The sequence below is a fragment of the Spermophilus citellus genome, assembly GCF_964194105.1.
Source record: "Spermophilus citellus genome assembly, chromosome: 11".
Classification (NCBI taxonomy): Eukaryota; Metazoa; Chordata; class Mammalia; order Rodentia; family Sciuridae; genus Spermophilus; species Spermophilus citellus.
This window is the reverse complement of record NC_138192.1, coordinates 129415983-129438156: the sequence shown is the minus strand read 5'-3', so window position 1 is coordinate 129438156 and position 22174 is coordinate 129415983. Positions and strand designations below refer to the sequence as shown.

The window sequence follows — 22174 nt, the reverse complement described above, 5'->3', positions numbered from 1 at the left end:
CTCTGTTATGTAGAGCGAAGAGGAGTTTCTATCATCTCTCTCTGAGAAGGGAGAAATTTGAGACTAAAATGTGAAACTGAGGAGAGAGAAATGTGTGAGCACCTTCCCCTTCTGTTTGGGAACTGGCACTGAATTCTCCTCTACCCTGGGTGAGAATACATGTGAGCAGGTGAAGGGAGGCTGCTTCCATGAAAGGTGCTTTCCAAGAAGGGTCCTTGGCAAAAGGGCAGGTCCTTTGCTAAGTTACTCTCTGATGGTCAACTCTTATTTGGCCTTCCCTTCATCAGGGCTGATGGGAACCTGTTCTTCAATAATCTGTTTGACATGGTTTACTCTCCTTTTCCTATCTTGACCAAATGGGTGTGCCAAAGAGTAAGTTACCTGACTTGTGACACTGGTGGGGGTTGATGGGTGAGAAGGACCCAAGAATAGGTTCTGTAAAATGCTTTGGGCATTTAATTTAGTTAACTATAACACAATATTACTTGGAAATAGCCAAAATCAGAGGATGTGTTCATGAACAGTCAAGTACTTTACCCAAGCTCATCCTCAAACACAGCCTGTGTCCATTTATCCTCACACTACCTTACACACATCTCATGCCTAATGTGTGCAGTGCCAGGGCATTCTTATACTGTTTCACAGTTTCCCCCACAATGCACCCCACCCAAACCATCAATTCCCAGTGTAAATACCTAAAGATGCTGGCAGCGGATGTCCCCAGTTCTCTGCCCAAGTTCTGCCTGGAAATTGGGGTGTTCTGCAGTAACCCCCTACTGCCCCTGCATTGCACTGCAGCACCCTCTGCTTCTATGGCCTCATCCCAAGCTCTTCCCCTTCATCTTGACTGTCACTGAAAGCCCTATCTCCTGATTCACTGGCCCTGCTGATATTGACCAGCTAGATAAGTTTTCTCCTGGAGTTGATTCTCTGTTCAAAACTTCCCCAAAGCTCTCCAAGGCTGCCAAGCTGCTCCAGTGCAGCCTGCTAAGCTCTCAGGGCCTTTAAAAAAATCCACCACCCTTACTCCTCATCTCCCTCATGGCCCACTTGATGCTTACACTGCCCCTCTCACCACCACAAACCCTCAAGTCTAAGACAGCATTAATTATAAAACACACCAACAATTCAGTGATACCATTCTGGGGAAATAAAAACCCCACCACAGTAAATATAGGCACTGATTTTAAGTAAGTACAGGAAAAAGAAATGTTGAAGTTGAAAAGGATGGAATCGTAAATGGCAAATATATAACCAAACTGTAATATATATAACCAAACTTCCACAAGGAAGAGAACCTAGCAACGAAAATGAAGAAAACTACTCACACATGCCACAGCTTGAATGGAACTTGAAAAATTATAGTGACAAGAGAGCAGGTCAGTGGCTGCCAGGGCCTGCCAAAGGGGTGCCTGTGCAGGGGGGTAGAACCTTGCTGATCTTCCTTGTGGTGTCTAAGATCTATCATCTTTTTAAAAAATTTTTAATTGATTTCTTTAAAAAATGACAGCAAAATGCATTATAATTCTTATTACACATATACAGCAAAATTTTTCATATCTCTGGTTGTATATAAAGTATGTTTACACCAATTTGTGTCTTCATAGGTGTACCTGGGATAATGATGTCCATCACATTCCACCATCCTTGCTGACTCCCATCCCTCTCCCCTATCTAGAGTTCGTCTATTCCTCCCATGTTCCCCCTCCCTACCCCACTATGAATCAGCCTTCTTATATCAGAGAAAACATTCAGCATTTGTTTTTTTGGGATTGGCTAACTTTACTTAGCATTATAAGGTCTATCATCTTAAAACTTAAAAGCGAAATAAAGGTCAAGTATACTAATCGCTAATTTTAAAATAGTTTTAAAATGTGATTTTTGAACTGAGGAAAGTAAAAATATATGTGTTAAAATGTTCATAGCATTAATCAATGGATGCTAGAACTATGGATTAAGTTTTCCCTTTATGCTTTTTCATATTTAACACACAGTGTGGGGAACACAAGGCTGAGCCTTCAGGATTAACTAGAAATAATTTCTGTTCCATCACATAAAAGGGATTGTAAACAAGCGTGCTAGAGGAAGAGAAAACACAGGGTCCCCTGGAAAGCACACTCCCCAGGGCTATGACCCCAGTGCCTTGAATGGAGGCCGTGACTCAGAGGTGACTGCTGAATGAATGAGTGGATGGCTGGCAACAGGAAGAGCAGGGAGGTGCCATGAATCCCCACCCCACAGCATGCAACCTGGCTCAGTCTGCTGGGGGCCTTATATGTGGCTCACAGGGTAAGAAGGAACTGTCTGCTCCTTGCTCCTTTTTGTATCCCCCATAAAACCTAGCCAGTGTTTGTAAACACTGAGTACTCCATACAAATATTTATGTAACCAAGAGTGAAATGTCAGGCAGGTAGTAAGACTGTTTGGGGCCTTCTTCTTTCATCATAGTGACATTATAAGAAGTTGAAAGGATCCCTCTACGTCAAAATAAAAAAGAACAGTTATCCTGGCCAGGGGGTGGGAGCCAGAGTTAACTAGTTTACTTGGAGAGTTAACTAGGAAGTTCTATTTTCTTAAAATTAACTGTCTCCAGGCATTTTGAGACCTTCATTTCTATGGATACAGTGAATGGATGATAATGCCCACAAAGCCATTTCCCTTCTAAAACTTACTCAGCCATATCTGACAAGTGTTAAGTCTTCCACTGTTAGTTGGTAAATGTCCTTCTTGAGAGGAACCCCTACCCCAACTGTTTTCTGAGGAAAATATCTGACTAGCAATTCTCTACGACTTTTGTTTATTATTTTATCTGCTTTTAATCTAGAAAGATAAAAGTCAAAATTAAAACTGACCTTGAGGGGCTGAGGTTATGGCTCAGTGGTAGAGCACTTGCCTAGCATGTGTGAGGCACTGGGTTTGATTCTCAGCACCACATATAAATAAATAAACAAATAAAGGTCCATCAATAACTAATAAAAATTACACATACACACACAAAAACCCTGACTTTAACGAACAGTACTCAGGAAAACTTGCTTGTTACACAGATGTGCCATCCAGACACTACGCTTGATTGTGGGGTGGCACACCACAGTTCGTAGACCAGATTTAACCTGTCATCGTCATCTTCTTCTTCTTGCTTTATTTTTTTGGAGGGTGGGGAATGTGGTACTGGGGACTGAATCCAGGGCATATTAGGTGAATACTCTGACACCACTGAGTTTCATCCCTGAATAGGTAGGATTTTTTTGGGATTGGCTAACTTAGCATTATAAGATCTATCATCTTAAAATTTTTGTTTTCATTTGGTACGCACCATCATATCTGGCTCTGTTTTTCAAAGGCTTTTGAGCTAAGTTCAGCTTTTGCATTTTTATGTGGTTGAAAAAAATCAAAATACTATTTTGTGACACATGAAAACTGTATGAAATCAAAATTCAGTATCCATAAATAAAGGTTGATTAGAACACAGCCATGCTTTTTTGATATAATAGCAGAGTTGATGGAGATAAAATGCCTAAAACATTTACCGTGTAGGAGTCTGGGGATGTAGCTCCCAAGTATAGAAAGTGTCTAACATACTCAAGACCCTGGATTAAATACCCAGCACCTCCTCCAAAAAAAAAATAATAATATGTGGCCCTTAATATAAAGTTTGCTAAGTCCTGTTTTAGATCAAGGTTTCTAAATGGCCAGATAAATCTTTTAATTTATTAAAAATGGTCTTGTCATTCAAGCAGTTTGGGACATGCTAGGCCTATTTCTAATTACAAGACTTCACAGAGCCTTTAAAATGCTGATGTCAGTAGTTCTTGCCAGACCCATTTCACCCCCACCCCCGCACTTTTCTGCAGCACAGCATCTCCTTGAATGAAGCAATGTTCACCCCTAGAGAAGCAATGGTCTGCACTGGGACACCCTATACATTGGCTTTGCCACCATGTCTGCACTGGGTCACCCTATACACTGGCTTTGCCACCATGTCTACCCCAAGGGACACCAAAGGACGCCAACTAAGTGGTTATGCCACCTACTGCAGGAAAGCTCATGAAAGCAAGGAACATCTGATCACCTGGTGTTTTTCCATGAGCACTTACGGGGCAAGCTGGCACAATGCAAGGAAACTCTTCTCCTAAGTGGACGGCCTACATCTTACAGATGTATGAATTTTGTCCTTAAGTTTATTTTTGCTCTGGCTACTGGGAAACTCAGAAAGACACTCATAACTTGCCTCAAGGAGATATCACTTGTAGGTTGAACTTTACGAACCAACTTTTACCTAATGATCCTACTCAAAGATGTCTTTTGCCCCATTTCCTAATTTTAAGAAAACCACTGCATGATATGTAATATTTGCAAATGGCCTGAAGCCTTTTTTTTTTTTGGGGGGGGGGGGAAGCAGCATATAAACAAATACATATGTACAGCATTTCAAAATCATGTATTGAGGGTATGCTGGAAGAAAGAGACACATGTGTAAACAACTAAGAGAACCAGCTTCCAGACAGAAGTAAACTAAGAGGCTCCTAACAAGGAACCGTATTGCAGCAGTGGATTCCAAACTGGTGCTCACACTGTGTAAAACTGGGAGAAGCAAGGGACAGTGAGTGACCCTGACAAACCCCAGTCTTTAGCGCTAAGAGCCAGTGATTTAATCCGTTGTCACCACCATGAGTACGAATAGGCCAAGATGTGGTGCATGAGGGCTCCTTCTGGTTGTGGGCTGTGGCGGCTAAGAGCTGCTGGCCTCAGCACTTGAGAGCCCAGCCCCATGGGGCGGGGTTGGGGGGACAGGGGCAGTGCGCCATCCAGCTGTTATACTCTTGTTAACATGCTTGGGATTTTACTGGCTCCTTTTCCAGATGGCTCACAACCTGCAGGGAGCAGCTTGGCCTGCCAGCTTTTAGAACCTGTGAGACCAAATATTTAAAGAGTTCCGCAACAATGGTTAGAGAGAAGCTAACTCTGACCCACAGAAAATAAAGTGCCGGGAGGAGGAGGGAGAAAATGAGGCTCCAGTTCATGAGGCTGCAGAATTCCAATTCAGAGCAACTGTTATGTAACCAAAACTTCTGAAGGCACCTGACCAAGGGGCTTAGTAGAACCTCTTAAAGTCACAGTAAACTTCTAAGATGGTTTGTTTTACTCAGAGCCATTGGTACGAGAAAGGAACACATAAATATCTAAAAGCCTTCTATAATCCCTTAAGACTTGGTCAAGAGCCCAAGGAAAGTATAAAAGCACAGAAAAAATTCCTGCTTCTCTGTCACTCATACCCCTCCTTGAAACCCACACCTTCTGCCTCTTCAAGATACCAACATCCCCACCCCCTTTCAGCTGGAAGCAGCTGTCTGGTGTGGACAACAACATTGACCCACCACCTCATCACTATTTACCTCTATGGGTTTTGGCTAAGACCCCTTCTACACCATAATTACTGTTCTCCCCAAGGTCATGGTTATTTCCAGATTAATCTTGTTTTCTTCCTCTTCTTTTGCATTGCTGCAGATTAAACCCAGGGCCACACACATCCGAAGCAAGCGCTATACCACTGAGCTGCATTCCCAGCCCTAGATTAATCATCTTAAAGCATGTATATGGTCAAAACTCCTCACCAACTCCTCACTGAACAAAGTAAAATTTGGCTCAAGATTCAAAACCCTCCATGTGCTTTTCTAGTTAGGATGTGTACACTGCGTGCCAAACTTTTCTCTATATTCTCTGGTGTTTGAAATGTCATTTGTGCAGTTCCTGTACTGGAACACTTTGCCACCAGCCTCCAAGGTAAAAGAGCTACCTAGCTTTCAAAGGATTGGCTGCCATCTTTTCTCCACAGAACTCTTGTGTCTCCATGGAGTGGAAGCCACCTCTTCCCACTTTGCATGCCCATGCCTGTGACCTGACCCTCTGATGGTACCAGCTACTATCCTTGGTATGCCAGTGGCTGCTTATTGCTGTGACAGGTTGAGAGCCAAATGTCAGGTCTGGCTCATCTTTGTATATCTTCTAGCACACCAAAGGTGTACAAGTACTAAACACTGATGGCCAGATGAATGGACAAATGCCAAGGGGCTCTCTTGAGAACTTTTCCGTTCAATTTTGCCACTGTGCCTCGGGAAATACATTGAGGATTAGAACTCATGACTTCCTGGCATTGGATCCTGTGGTCACACCACAGTGTTATTGTTTCCAAGGGTGTCCTTTTCTGTCTTCATCCCATCTTCTTTTCTCATAAAACAGTGTTTTACAAACTGCGGTTCAGGGACCACTTCCAGATTAACAAAATTTATAGAGGCCCTCCTCTGTTCGTGACTCTGGGTTTGTCTCCTTGCTAGCAAGCAATTCTAGTGGGAAGGATCTGGGTCAATGGTGGTAAATGGGTGAAAAGGAATGGAAAAAATCTAGAAAATAACCTTAAGAGGATAAAGAGTAAAATTTTTATTTCAACACTTTCTTCAATTAGATAGTATCACAGTTTATATAGAAACCAGAAAATGTTATGTTAATCATAGCAGGAAAAACAGTCAAAGAGCTAGAGCACTCATCCATAGTAATGTGTCCCCAAAAGCCCAGTCAGCTGTGTGCTAGACCTTCTAGTAAAGTATGATGCTGAATTCATCTTAGCTTCTGGTTCAATCAGATGGGATTATCATTTAAACCCAGCCTGAACCTCCTGTTTAGCAGTCAGAATCTTTTCTTTTTCTCGAAGGCAGTTGCTGATATTTTAATACTCTTTCTCCCTCAGCTCTGCTAACAGAATGAATACTAAGGTGTCTGATACAAATCATTTTTTTTTTTTTAAGAACAGAAAAAGACTAAAGCCCATTAAGAGCAGAAAGCAACCTTGGTCCATGTGCCCTCAGCCTGTGCTCCCATCCTCCACTCAGTGATGAAGAGACATGCATGAGGCCACACAGTGGACGGAAAGAAATGACCAGTGCTCTGGGCAGGTCCTTCTCTCCTGACCAGAAACTTTTAGCTGTGGGCCGCCTCAATCTTTACAAAATTCTAGACCAAGTGAATGTGTTTATCAGGTTCTTCTACTTCCTAAAGGACTAGGAGTACGAGACTCCAGAGCCCCTGGCAACAGTCTCCTCTGTTCCACTGTTTACGCAGGCACTCAGTGAGCCTCTTGGTGCTCTGCGAGCACAGGCCACAGGACGAGGCTGGCCTGGTACTATGGGAGCCAGGATGGGCCAGAAAGGCCATGATTTAAGCCAGAGAATACACGCAAAATAACTTTCTTCCCCTCAAATTCCATTTTGAAAACTTCAACTTTCAGGGAAGTTGAAGGAATAGTAAAATGAACGTCGATACGCTCTTGCTCCAGACTCTTTTAAAAGAGGCCAACGTTCTGCCACTAGTTGCTTTTACTTTCCCTCTGCCCTGTCACCGCCTTCATTCGTAAGGCTCTGCTCTTTCTTTTCACATCTTGAGCTCCTGATGTGGAGGGGATCACGCAGCCCCATTGCCCCCAGCCCTAAACTGCTGCACGTTCACAGCAATGAGGCCTTCTCCTGCAGCACTACAGAGCTGCCACCCAGCCAAACGGCTACCCAGCCCTTGTCACCCAAATTAGAGACTACATGCCAGTGTCTTCATTTTCCCCCCAAAAGTCTCAACATTTTACATTTTGTCTTCATCCTGATCCAGGCTCTAATCAGGTCACATATTGTATCCTGGTAGTTGCATCTCTTGAGTCTGTTTAATGCCCACCTATCTTTTAATATAATATTGCTTTTTTGGAAAGTGACCATATGTACTGAAGAATGTCTTATATTCTGATTTATTGGTGTTCTTCATGGAAGAAGGAAGAGAAGAGGGGACAGAAATAAACCAAACATGGTAAAATTAATCTCCTCAGTATTTCCTATAATCAGGAGGCTTGATTAAAAGGCTTGACTAGAGTTAGCTGAACACTTGGCTTGAACACTTCTTTGGTGAGACACGCTGCATCTCTTCAGAAGGTACACTGTCAGGTTGCCTGACGAGATGAGTAGGTCAAGAACTGATAGCCTACTCAGCCTATCTGAGCTCCCTGTTACCCTCTGTAAATAATAAGTCATCTATGGAAAGAGATTTGGAGATCATGTGAATATCCTGTTGTCAGAAAAAACTTTCAGCCACTAGTTTTGGCATCCATCGATGATTTTTGTCTGATCAAGCATAACTTTGTAAATTGTAAAATGATAATTTTCTAATCCTATAATACCTTCTGCATTTATTTGCTGGCTCTCTTCTGTTAAAAGGAGCTTTTAGTCAGATATGGTGGTGCACACCTGTAATCCCAGCTACTTAGGAGGGTGGGGCAGGAGGATCACAAATTCAAGGACAACCTCAGAAACTAAATGAGACCCTGTTTCAAAATAAAAAATAAATAATATGTAATATAGTTCAGGGGTAGAACTTCCTTGGATTCAATACCTAGTACAATTTTTTTTTTTAAAGAGTTTTTCCTATACTGCCACCAATGTCCCCACCCACCCCCGCTTTGGTATCATTACAGAGTCGCTAATTTTCTTTCTTTCTTTCTTTTTTAAATTCAATGTGTTATTATCCAATACCACCATTATTCTTTTTGATATGTAAATTATCTGAAATTAGGCTGCTGGGGGCCCCTTCAAGTGACCTGTATTCCTGTGGTGTGGGGATCATCTCTGAGCACTTAAAAGCCTTCAGCACAGTGAAATGGCCCAGGTTCACCTGGCACATCCTGCCCCAGCCCTGCTATCACCCATCTCACTAAAGAGCTCAGATTCCTTTTGGTTGGGAATGTCACTTAGAGATCAACATAGGGTGCAAGATAAGCTTGTTCCCTACTCCCAGGGTCCCTTGCTTTTAGGACACAGCAAGGAGAATTAGAAGTATTGGGTTTAATCATGAAATTGCTGCTATTTGACTATCTTAGCCCCAAAATGGATACTTACTCAATCTAACATACTGTTAAAAAATCATGAGTTCACACAGGCACTGAGATAGTTAGGGACCATCATGGGCCATACAGAAATGACATACAGAAAGGATGGGAAGGCATCAGAGGTTTAAACCCCTAACCTGTCATTCCTTAAAATTGGCACACATTTTTCCCCTTTTCTTTATTCTTTCTCTCCCACATTTTTCAGCAATCTTATCGCAAGGACCAGATCACCATAAAAACCAAAATATCAGTGACATAATGTCTCAAAGAATAAACTAAGTAACTATTGGTCCATATCTTTCATGTGGAAGAAATTCCTTAAGAACATACCAGATCCTGCCCACCCCAGCATTTGACAGGAAGCTGGCCGCCTTGTCAGGGCCATCTCCCTCAGTGGGAAGCTCACCTCAGTGTTCACAGGACGTGCCCTCCATGCCGGCTCTGTCTCCTTCCTACCATTCTGCACCTAAGATCCTGTCTCTGGTAAGACCATCTCCAAGAGAAAACAGAGACCGCACGGTTCCTTCTCATCCTCTCCCCAATTCCACACTGTGTCTTCCTTTTCTCAGTGACAACTCCAGCTCCCTACGGCCTCAATACTTAAAATTAGTATCAGAATTACAACACCAAAAATCGCCAACAGGAGAAATGACCCTGGGAAGCCTATGATTTTTTTCTCTGCAGTTTTATCCTTAGACAATACTCCGTAAGGGAATGGGGCTGGGGCTCAATGGCAGTGCACTTGCCTGGCATGTGTGAGGCACTGGGTTCAATCCTCAGCACTGCATATAAATAAATAAAATAAAGGTCTATCAACAACTAATTAAAAAAAAAAGCATACTCCATAGGCACTGAGGGCTCAAAAGTAACTTGAATTATTTATGTGCTGATGTTACATATTTGACAACTTGATTTTATTTTACTTAAATTTTAAAACCTCTGTTACTTTTTACATTTAATTTTATTGTTGAATATTTTAAACTTTAAATTATTCAAAAGTTAAAGTGCACTCTTAGTTCCATTCCATCTCTGTCGTTCCATCCTGTTCCTCCTCATCCCCTGTATACAACCATTTCATCATTTTCTGGTTTATCCTTTCTAGTTTTTTTTGTTTTGTTATACACACACATACAAACACACACACACACACACACACACACACACACACGCAATACACTCTCTTATTTTTCTTTTTTCCTTCACAAATATTCAAATGTTATAAATTCTCTTCTCACCTTGTTTTTTCACTAACAATAAATCCTGAAAATCATTCCACATCAGTTCAGAGGCCATAATCAGAATTGTCAAAGTTGGAAGGTCGCTCCAGTCCAAATTCTCTCCCTAGGCCTCCAAACCCAAACCAATGATATAGACCAGCCACATCTCAAGCACTGGGGCCGAGGTGTGGGAGGAAGGGCTCATCGCCCCATTAGGCATGCATTTGATTTTAGAGAGCTCTATCAGAGTTTTCATAGGCTGAAGTGAAATGTGACTCTGGTAACTTTATGATTCAGGACCTTTAGCCACAAAGAATCAGCTAACTCCCTTTTATACCATGCAGCCCTACAAACATGACTTTTCCCAAGAAATATGCCCAGGTCTTTCTCTTCTAAAGTATTATAACTGTGTAATTATACCCCTTTGCATAAATTCTCACTCAAAATTTTATGCCAAAATAAACCTAAGTTGCAGGAAACAGTGGAACATCAACATGGAGAAGGTGAGAGGTCAAGAAAAAGAAGACCAGAATTCCTTTATCCAACAAATACTTAGTGGGCCCCTGCTGCTGTGGGTGCTTGGAACACATTTAATAACAGAAAAAGATTTTCTACTTAAATTGTAGTGGGGAAGAGACAGAAAATACACAGCACTGCAATTAAGTGTTGGGGAGGAAAAACGGTAGAACAGAGGAGGAGGAGGATGGGAAGTGCTGCTTGCCTGATGGTGTGAGCAGCACAGTCAGGTGGGCTGCGGTAAGAAGCTACGGGAAGACGGTTGGATGGAGGCAAAGGAGTGAGCCCGGGCTACCTGGCAAGGAAGGGCATGGCACAAGAGGAGCCAGGGCAAAGGCCCATGATCTGCCAAGGTAGTTTACCTGAAGGCACTGAACTATATGCAACCAAGAGCGTTCACAGAAGCAGATGGCTTGGCTTTGGACTCCTGCACTTCTGGCTTTCCACGCCTAAGGGAGCAATGGGGCAACGAGTTCTACCAGGTCCAGAACGTCTATCTGAAGCTCTCTGAAGCTCTTTCTTTCTTCTTTTACTCTGATAGTAGAGTTTTCTTATAATCCAACAAAATGAAGTGGTTACAAGATTCTAGAAAGGATCAAATATCTGAGCCTCCAAATCTAGAATGCTAAAAAGCTCCTCACAAGAGACAAAATCTGCAGAGTGAAAACACATTAAAAGCCTTCAACATGTGCTCTCATCAAAAATTCTTTCCCCCTCAATTTCCTAGAAATGCCCCCGAGAGAAAAGGATTAAATGATGGTGATTGTTATTTTTATTCACATTTTGTGGATGGGGAAACGAAGGCTTATAAGAATCTAAGTAACTTACCCAAAGTCACAAAGCTGCAGAGTATGATTCTGTCTGCACTCAGAAGACAATCCCCCATAGTAAAGGTGTTAGAAGCTGAGTTTCTCTCTCCTCTTTTCCTTCCTTCCTGTCTCTGACCCCTTACCCTCCCCCAAGGCAGGACACAGAAATCAGAACTGCTTTCCCCCTGCCCTCCCAAACCAGCCATAAAACCTAAAAATACTACTCTAATGCTCCCCTACTTTTCTGTATAAAAATTAGCCATAAAGAAAATTTCAGACCTACCCTGTTTTTCTAGATCTTTAAGACCCTCAATTCCAGACAGGGTACCTGCCCCATACCTGGGAAAGAAGGAATGTTGAACAGAGAAGAATCTGAACAGACAGTTCTTGGGGGGGGGGTAGTTCTTTCTGACCAATCATAAAAGCTGTCCAAACACACAAATGAATAGTCAGTGTGCCCTGATATTTTGAGTCATCAGTCTGAAGTCTCTGTTTCGTGTATAACTAAAGACAAACAATTTCTGTCATCTTTTCTCTTATTAATCTGGTTTTGTCACAAGGGTGTCATCCTTGACCCTTTATGATGAGCAGTAAAGAGATCACCTCCATTTTCTGCCCCTACAACTGGACAAGAATTCTCCAAAGGGGAAAGTGTTTCAACATAAGCTTCAATATTTCTAGACTAAGATTTAAATAACTTAAAAGCATTCTGGCTGAAGTAATATATTCAAGTGCTCTTTAAGAAACATTTCCTTTCTGTTTGGCTGGGTTGACAGTGACCTCATGTTAGGCAGCCCAGCCAAATCTGACAGCTTGCTACCCACCACCTGAAACTCCACACCCAGAGCTCTGACAGCAAGTTTCTTCAAACTGAATACTCCTTGGTACGTCCAAGAGAGTCAAGTCCCAAGCACTTCCTTTTGGAAGTGGTATACAAAAATAGGGGAAAAAGTAACCAAAGAAAGAATACATGAGGATATGCTCCCTTGGGAGGAGGGTATCTTGGCTTGGGGGCGGGCCTTCACAAATGCCAGTCAGGTAAAAACACTACAATGTAAAATTTGCTTTACAATTTCCAGAATCGATATAGTTAATGTGTAAAAATAAAACAGAAAGTGTAACCAAATCTTAATAGGACCTTTCCTGAGACTAAACACAATGGGGTAAAGGCCAAAATTTAATGGATTTAAATTCAAGTGGACAGAATTAGGAATAGTTACAAAGTCAAGGAATTAACTATGTCTAGACATCTCTCCTAGATTTCTATTTGAGGAACAATATATATATTTTTCTCATCCTTTGAATTCCCAAGCCAGGAATTTAGAACCTGCTGCTGAAAGGATCATCATCCTTAATTCTCCATTTATCAGGCTAAAATGCAAATGCAAGTGGTGAATGACTTCAACAGCTCCCAGGGAGCACACTCAGCTAACTGGGGAAGGGTTAAGCCACCTCTCTTTTTCAGGGCTGAAAACAGTTGTTCTGATATGAGAAGAATCATCACAATGGTGCCAGCTCCCTTCTATAAAAGCTATACACATTTTTTTGCACAACTGTATGATTGTTATGGCAACCATAAAAATGGAACAATCATTCTTCAAATTACACACTACCCATACGAGATTACCTACATACTGTTTGTTTCTCCACATTACCCAGAAATTTCTTTTCAGAAAATGCTATGTCTGTCCCATAGATGTTCAGGAGCAAGATAAAGTGGTTTCTTTCAAAGGGACATTCCACAACAATGAATCTTTCAAAGGCCTTGCTCTTCAAGAATTCTTGGCTTTCCTGTCAAGTCTTTTTATCCTTTGGTCACTGGGCAGCCTTAAAATATTCCCCTCCCACTGGGAGGCAGAGGAACCGGCTAGAAAATGTATTCTCAAAATGAATGTTTTTATTAAGTGGATGATATGGAAAGGTGACGTGTAAAGCGTCATGAAGGGGCCTTAACAGACCTGGCACAGTTTTGGAAACACTGAGACCATTTACCAGCCTCAGTGAGCAAAGAGACTTCTGTAAGAGACACATACTGCACTTTAAGGAAATTTGCTCTGCTGAAAGAGGCAGAAGGAAGACAAAGAACACCACCAGGAATATATATTTCTTTCAATACCAAGATAAATTTCAGTTATGTTTTCAGATGACCAGGGACTCTATTATTATTTTGGCCACAGTGTGTAGTACTTTATAACTTTCAACATAAAAATAAGTATGAATTCTTTCTTCTCACTAATGGGAATAGCCAAGCCTAATGTTGTAAGCCTTTAAATATTCATCTTGGGCTAAAATTCTGTTGCATTGTTTGAAGTTGGTTCTATAGTTTTAAAAAAAGGCAGGCCGACAATGGCTTCCTGGTCAACTTTCACATTAAATACAGAGGAACACAGAGTGCCTATTCTACTCCCACGTGCCCCCAACCTCAGGAGAGGAGCCCGAGTGACCCTCACAGCCTGCACCACCTGCCAGCTCTTTGCCACTCTCTTTACTTCAGCCCAACTGCTACTGCCCAGTCCTTACCAGGCCAGGGACCAGCCCTGACTTCACCATCCCACTCTTTTCCATGCCTACAAAAGCAGCTCACTACCTCTGACTCCAGTCTCCCATCCTTCTTCCCTGACTTTCTCATCCTTTACCATTTGGCTATTGGGATGAAATAAGCTCCTAACACATAGCATTAAATTCTACTCCCAGCCTCAAAAACCCTCCCTGGCATCTAGCTATCTCTAGACTGCAGTCCTCAGACGGGCATTCAGCATCCTCTGTGATCTGCTTCATGCAGCTTCTCCATTCTTCTTCACGAGCCTTCAATAAACCAGTTCTGCCAAAATATCCTGAATTGTTTCCTGTGTAGACTTACCATATTTTCTTCTAAAGTTGATTCTCTTTGAAAGAACTGTTTCCCTCAATTATATTGTTTTCAATTATTACAATAGCTATTTCAATTTCTGGCAAATAGTAAGAGAAAATAAATTTACCAAATTAAGTCTATTTTAAAAACTTGAGCTTTTTGAACTCCAATCTCTGAAGTAAAGGCTGGCAGTTACAAAAGGCCCATTTGCCAGAAGCATCACCATATCTGTGAGAATAGAGCTCACATAGGTGATTCCTTAGGACTTCAAACCATGACCTGGGAACACTGCCCTACAGACTTTTCTGGGCTTAGAACCAAAGTCCTTTGGATTATAAACATACTGATATCCAGGGGTATGTAAAAAGGGGACCAACAAAGTGGGAAGAGAGAGTAGAATTCAAGGGCAGAAAATAGTGTGAAATATTTACTCTTCATATGGCTTAAACATCTTTTTAGTATGGTAATTTGCCTGAATGATCATCAAAAAGAAGGAAGGAATGATATTTCATTAAGTGTATCTGACGCTTTATCCTATACTAAGTACCATGCATGTTCTTGAATTCCACTGCAATGACATCAAAATATATTATTTGGCTGGATGCAGTGGCACACACCTATAATCCCAGTGACTTGGGAGACTGAGGCAAGAGGATCACAAGTTTGAGGCCAGCCTCAGCAACTTAGCAAGGCCCTGTCTAGATAGATAGACAGACAGATAGACTGAGTACGTGCCTCAGTGGTTAGGTGCAACTGGGTTCAATCCCTGGTACCAAAAACAAAACAAAACAAAACTGTTTTTACTTTAAAAGAAAGTAGAGCTCAGAAGAGCCCAAGATTAAACACCTAGTAAGTGGCAGAACGAGTGAAGATTCAAACCAAATTCGTCTCTAAAAACTATATTCTTAGCTAGCCGTGATGGCTTGGAAGGCTGAGGCAGGAAGATCCCAAGGTCAAGGCCAGTGTCAGTAGCTCAGTGAGACTTTGTTCAAAATAAAATTTTAAAAAGGGCTGGGATGTAGCTCAGGGGCCACTGGCTTGCTAGGCATGTAGGAAGACCTGGCTTTAATCCAAGCAATGGGTAGGGCTGGGGTGGACCCCATTACATTCTTGTATCTCATCCCTGTGATATCAGAATAATTTAAAAACTTCAAACACCTGGAATAGAAAAATAATGAGTAACAGTGTCCATGAAGTCAGGCTTGAATGTAGCAGTATTAGACACACTGGTTTTCGGATCTTACACTTCCTTTCCCACACCAGCACGGAGCCCTAACTGGGGCAGACTGATCCCTGTCCTAGAATCTGGAATTGAGACAGAAAAAGGGAAAGATAGAGGCAAAGAGGAAAGAGGGGGGACGGTTAAGGGAGAAATCCATTTCCCTTTGTATGGACAGGTCAAGACAACAACATGGGAGCTGTAGACAGCAGCTGACCAGCTGGGGAGCAGGAAGCAAAGACAAATCCTCCAAGAGGAGAAGAGGAAGTGGATGGACAGAAAGCAGCAGAAACAGAGAAGTGGAAAGTCTTTCTGCGTTTCCTGCCTCGGTGCAATTTCTGGTTCCTGGCCCTTGGACTCTGGGAGATATTACAGGATCCTTAAAACAGATTCCCCCTTCTGCTTAAGTGAGCTCCAGTGGTTTCTGTTCTTGGGACCAAAAAAGTCTTAATTAATGAAACAGCTGTGGAAAGTTTCCTAGAATGGCTAACTTGTCATGGCTTTCTCTGGTGCTTTCTCATTAATGAAGCCATGACAGGATGCTACATTCACAGCTTTCAGACTGCCCACTTCAGGAAGCATCGCCAGCCTCCCGGGGGTGGGAGGCAGAGGAAGGAGCACACTGAGCTGCAATCAGGTTTTCATTTAAAAAACAAATCACCTGGGCCTGGGCTTGTGGCTCAGTGGTAGAGAGCTTTCACCTAGCACATGTGAGGCACTGGGTTCCATCCTCAGGACCACATAAAAATAATAAAATAAAGGTATCATGTCCATCTACAACTAAAAGGTATTTAAAAACAAAAAACTTGGGCTGGGATTGTGGCTCAGCGGTAGAGCGCTCACCTAGCACATGCAAGGCCCTGGGTTCGATCCTCAGCACCGCATAAAAAGAAATAAATTAATAAAATAAAGATATTAAAATAAAAACAAATCAGCTTCTGGGGTTGGGATTGTGGCTCAGTGGTAGAGTGCCTGTCTGACATGTGTGAGGCATAGGGTTCAATTCTTAGCACCACATATATATAAATAAATAAATAGATAAATTAAAGTTCCATCAACAACTAAAAAAAAAAAAAATTTTTTTTTAAATCACCTTCAAAACCTTTGGCTTTGCCATTTGGAAATTTTTTCCTTTTCCCAATAATAAGTAAAACTACTGTCACATTTGTACAAGTCTTGGTATGAATTCCTGATTTAATTTCTCTTAAGCAAATGGTAGCTATATGTTTAAGTTCTTTAAAAGGTGCCAAGTAGTTTCCCACAGTAGTTTACCTTTTTACATTCTCAACAGTGGTCTATGAGAGTTCCTCCACATTGCTGCCAGAACTGCGGTGTGGTCAGTCTTTTTAATTGTAGGTGGCTTGTTTTGCCTTCTCCTTACAGTGTCTTTTGAAGAATAGATGTTCTAAATTTTAATGAAATTACATTATTTCTCTTTATTTAAAACAAACAAACCATTGCCTTTGCCATTCAAATTCCATGAAGCAGAATGGCTATCAAATTGGTCACAAGGAACCTCCAACTCCTACTTTCTCATCACAAGGCAGGGGAAGAGGACAGTGTTTCTTACTGATATTTTTATGTTTACCAAGAACTTGGGTTAAAAAAGGTGGACATGAGGGTAGAGAGTGAGAGCTTCCAAGACTGCAGAACCAAATTCCAGTCTTAGTTCTGCCACTCTCAGCCATGTGAAGTTGGGCAAGCGGCTGCACTTGTCTGGGACGCGGTTTCATTGTCCACGAAACAGGGACAAGTATCCCACAGGGCAGTTTTAATGACTAAATGAGAGGATGGATGTATACAAAAGTATAAGATACCCATTCAATAAATGATTGGTCTGGATGTATTAACAAAACTAGGGGAAAAACTTCAAACTTTGCATATATTATTTTTTCATCCTCAAAATTTTTGGCCAAATACTAACAGAGATGATCTACTAGGGAAGTGATTTATCTTAGTGTACATGGTGGAAGAGATAGGAGAGGGATAATAAGTGAGGCCTACTATGTGACCAGCACTGCCTCTGGTCTAAGAGACATTCAAGAGTGTGTGAGTGATTTAATATTTTCAAAATAACTTTAATTCAAAAAGAAACGATTAAATATGACTATAGAAAAGGATAATTGAACACACATTTAAAGCATTGTTATGCTTGTGGGAACACTCCTATCCTAGGAATTCTAATTACATCTGAAAGACCACAGGAGAACTGTTTAAACAATCACAGCTTCAAACTCTTGATTCTCCCATATATGAACCCTGGTGTAATTCCACTAAGCCACCTCTCAGGCAAACACCATAGGCAGCTACGTTTGAGCCTGAGGAGGGAATCCACTGGAACAAGATCCACTTCTGCACACAGGTAACAGTTCTTTCTGCCTCTTTTGAGAGCTGAAGGACTCCATGTACTCATTCACACAAGGCAACAATGCTCCAACAGCTTTTGGAATTCTTTAAGAACCACTTTCTAAGCCAATTCATGAGCTTCACAAGAAAATCAGTTTTACTGCTTTATAATTATACCTTTTTTTGTAGTTGGATTATCCAACTTGATCACCCACCTGATTTACCACCCTTGGCTCTGAACTGACTTGGCTGTTTTCAAAAATCAAATCCACCCTCAAAAGATGAAGATTTGCCTGTTGAAAATGTGCCTCAGGCTCTGAAGGCAATTTCCGAAAAGGAATCCAAAAATGTGTATGTCGTCCACAGCTCCTCACACACTGCTGGCCAAGCTGGAATACTCCCCCTTCACAAAAATGTCCTCGGGACCCTGCTTCTCTCAAGCTCCCCTTACCTCCCTGCACAGTCAGGCCACTCAGGCCCCCACCTTCTCACACCTCCCACCCACTCCTCCACTGACCTAATCTAGTTTTGGCTCCAATCACTCCTTAGTGAGATACCCAGATGAAAAAGAACTTGATGATTCAATCCAGTGTCCCGAGTTCCAGCTTTGTCCCAGCTGACCTGTCACAGAGCACAGGGCAGCTCACACTTGTCACCAACCTTGTCTCCTCATATCCTTTAATTCTTCTAATGCCCATCTTTGGTGTCCCCAGACCCACTTCTCCTAAGAAGTTTCTCCCTGGGAATGTGCAGCCCCTCAAGGTCTCTCCCTGCCTCTTTCCTCCACACTACAAGCTCACCCTGCACATACTGATTCCCTTAAAGGCTTATGCCACTTTTATCCACCTAAACAGATATTTACCAGCCAGACTTCTTCCTTGACCAACAGGCCTATTTTTCTGACTCTAGTCATCTTCCTTTGGTAACTGAGACAGGATCTTACTACATTGCCAAGGCTGGCCTTGAACTTGGGATCTTCCTGCCTCAGCCTCCTGAGTTGCTGTGATGACAGGTATGCACCACTACCCACCATGTCCAGCAAGCCTAAGGTTACTGATACAATCCAAAAGCCATGTGGGCTTCTCCCCCTACTGAGAGATCTTTGAGCATGCAGCCATTAACAATGTCAACTGTTTTTTCTTCTTCTTTTTAAAATAATTATAAGACAAAAGTATAACGAAATCCTATTTATCCTTCAAGATCAAGTTCCAAGATCACCTGCACTTTAAAGCATCTAAGTTCCTCATATCCTATGAGCTGCTTTCTCATCTCTTTATCTGTTGCCTTTATAAATTTTTTTGAACCTTTTGAAACACAGATTAACATGCAGTTGTAGGAAATGACAGCAATGCTGTGTATCCTTTATCCAGTTTCCAATGGTAAGAGCTTAGAAAAGGATAGTACAATGTCAAAACCAGGAAATCAATAATGATACAACCAACCTTATTGAGATTTCCCATTCCCCCTTGTACTCATTCAAGTGTTTATGTTCTATAGAATTTTATTATATGCCAGGGTTCGTGTAAACATCACATCATTCAGGATCGTGAGCACAACCATCTCAAAAATCCTTCGATCACACCTAACTCCCTCCTGTCCCGCCTTCCACAATCAACTGGCAACTACAAATCTCTTCTCCAGTTCTGAAATTTGATTTTACAAAAATGTAATAGAGGTAGAATGCTATGGTATATAACCTTCAAGATTGGCTTTGTTCATTAGCATCATTTACTGGAGATCCATCCCAGTTGTTAAATGTCACTGTAGCTCCTCCTTCTCTATTGCTGAGTGCCATCCTGTGGCATGGATACACCACAGTTTGTTTAACCACTACTGTAAATAATGCTGTTATGAAAATCCGTGTACAGGTTTTTGCAAGAATATAAATTTTCATTTCTTTGGGATAAATGCCCAGGAGTAGCAATTACTGGGTTGTGTGATGGTTATGTTTAGTTTTTAAGAAACTGCCAAAGCATTTCAGGAGTGGGGGTGGCATTTTACATTCCCACTGACAGCATGCAAGTGATCCACATTCTCTGCATCCACAACAGCATTTGGTATTGTCAGAACTTCTCAGCAACATTGCCTCTTTTCTTTTCGACATTCTGATAGTTGTGCACTGATATCTCATTGTGGACTCAGTTTGAATTACATAATGGCAGTTAAGTTAAATGAAACAAGAATTTCCATGAAAAACAGCACTCCTTTAAGATTAAGGGAGCAAAAGACACATCAGATAATTAGGAACTAAATAGTGAACCAGTCTATGAGGTATAAAATTAAGCTAACACACATGGAGATGGGTGGCTGAGAGGTCAGCTCTACCTTCTGAGCCTACATGGTCTCATGAATGATATTAGTGCCCTTATTACCGAGACCTGAGAGAAACTCTACCTCTTCCACTATGAGAGGACACAGCACAAAGGTGCCATCTGTGAGGATGTGAGCCTCTACCAGACACCAAATCCATGAGAACCTTAATCTTGAACTACTAGACTCCAGCCAAGGAAGAACAAACTGAACTCAATCCATCAAAAGAAGGAAATATTAAAGATTAGAACAGAAATAAATGAAATAGAGAACAGAAAAATCATAGAGAAAACATTCATATGAAAAGTTAACAAAACTGACAAACCTTAGTTATGCTGACCAGCTGACGAAGGGTTCAGGGGGAGAGATCCAGATTAAAAAACTCACAAATGAAAGAGCAGAATTTACTACCATCTTCACACGAAGGGGGGAAAAAGACTATAAGGGAATACTGTGAATAACTGTATGCCAATAAGTTATATAACCAAGATGCAAAGACAAAATTTCTAGAAAGATACAAACTGCCAAAACTGACTTAAGAAGAAATGGTAAAGTTTAACAGCCCTATAACAAGAAGAGATTGAAAAGCAGCACTGGATGGCCTCATAGGTGATTTCTACCAAAAACCTAAAGAAGAATTAGCACCAATTCTTCTAATTAAGCCAAAACTTATTTTATGAGCCAGCGTGATCCTCATACCAAAACGAGTCAAAAAAAAATCACAAGAGAACTATTGACTAAGATCCCTTAGAAAAAATCATCACAAGGACACTAGTAAACCAAATTTTATGAAATGTGTTACTAAAGAACCATCTCAATAGACAAAGAAAAACCATTTACTAAAATCTAACACCCTTTCATGAGAAAAGGGAACACCAGAAGGGAACACTTTCAAATTGATAAAGGGTATCTACAAAACCCCTACAGCTTACCATACAATTAACACTGAAAGGCTGAATGATTTCCCTTGGAGATTATGCACGAGACAAGAAGGTCTACTCCCATTGTTTCCATTTGACATTGTATTGAAGGTTATAGCTTGAGCAAGTGAATAAGAAATAAAAGGCATCCAGATTGGAAAAGAAGAGTTAAAACTATCTCTATTTGCAGATGATATAAACTTATCAATAAAGAAAATCCCTAGGGGCTTGCTCTGCCCCCGCACACCCCCCCATCCCCCCACAACAACTATTAGATCCAATAATGAGTTATGCAAGATTACAGGATACAAGATTTTTATACAAACATCAATTTTATTTCTCAATATTATATGAACTATTTGAAAATAAAATTAAGAAAACAATTCATATACAATAGCATTAAAATACATAGGATTAAATTAACTAAAAAATATAAGCTTATTAACTGAAAACTACAAAGTATCATTGAAAGAAATTAAAGCCCTAATAAATGGAAAGACATTGCATACTCATAGGTAAGAAGACTTAATATTGGTAAGATGGCAATACTAATCCAAATTGATCTAGAGATTCAACACAATGCATTTTCCCCCTCCCCTAGAAATAAATAAACTGATCCTAAAATTCACATGAAAATGTAAGGGACCCAGAATAGTAAAAAATCTTAAGGATGGGGGGGGGTGGAAAATAAAAGCTGAAAGACTCATGCTTCTCAGTTTCAAAACTTACTACAAAGTTACAGTTACATAGATTAAAAAAAAACTTACTACAAAGTTACAATAATACAGATAGTGTGATACTAGCATAAAGATAGACCTAGATTGATGGAATAGACTTGAGAATCCATACTCTCAAGAAAACCTATACTATAATTATGGTCAACTGATTTTCAGCAGTTCAATGGGCAATGAATCTTCAAACAATATAGTCTTTTCCGTGGTGCTGGAACAACTGGTTATAAAATGGATCATCAGCATTAACATAAGAACACTATAAAACTCTTAAAAGAAAGCATATGCTATGGTTTTGATATGAAGTGTCTCCCCAAATCTCCTGTGTTAAGGCAAGA

General features: G+C 41.0%; 1 protein-coding gene across 8 annotated transcripts in view; it reads right to left on the bottom strand.

The window, feature by feature from the left end:
• The window catches only part of DIS3L2 (DIS3 like 3'-5' exoribonuclease 2), a 356130-nt gene that overhangs the window by 137523 nt on the left and 196433 nt on the right, over window positions 1-22174 (bottom strand). The gene's annotated exons all lie outside the window — the stretch shown is intronic.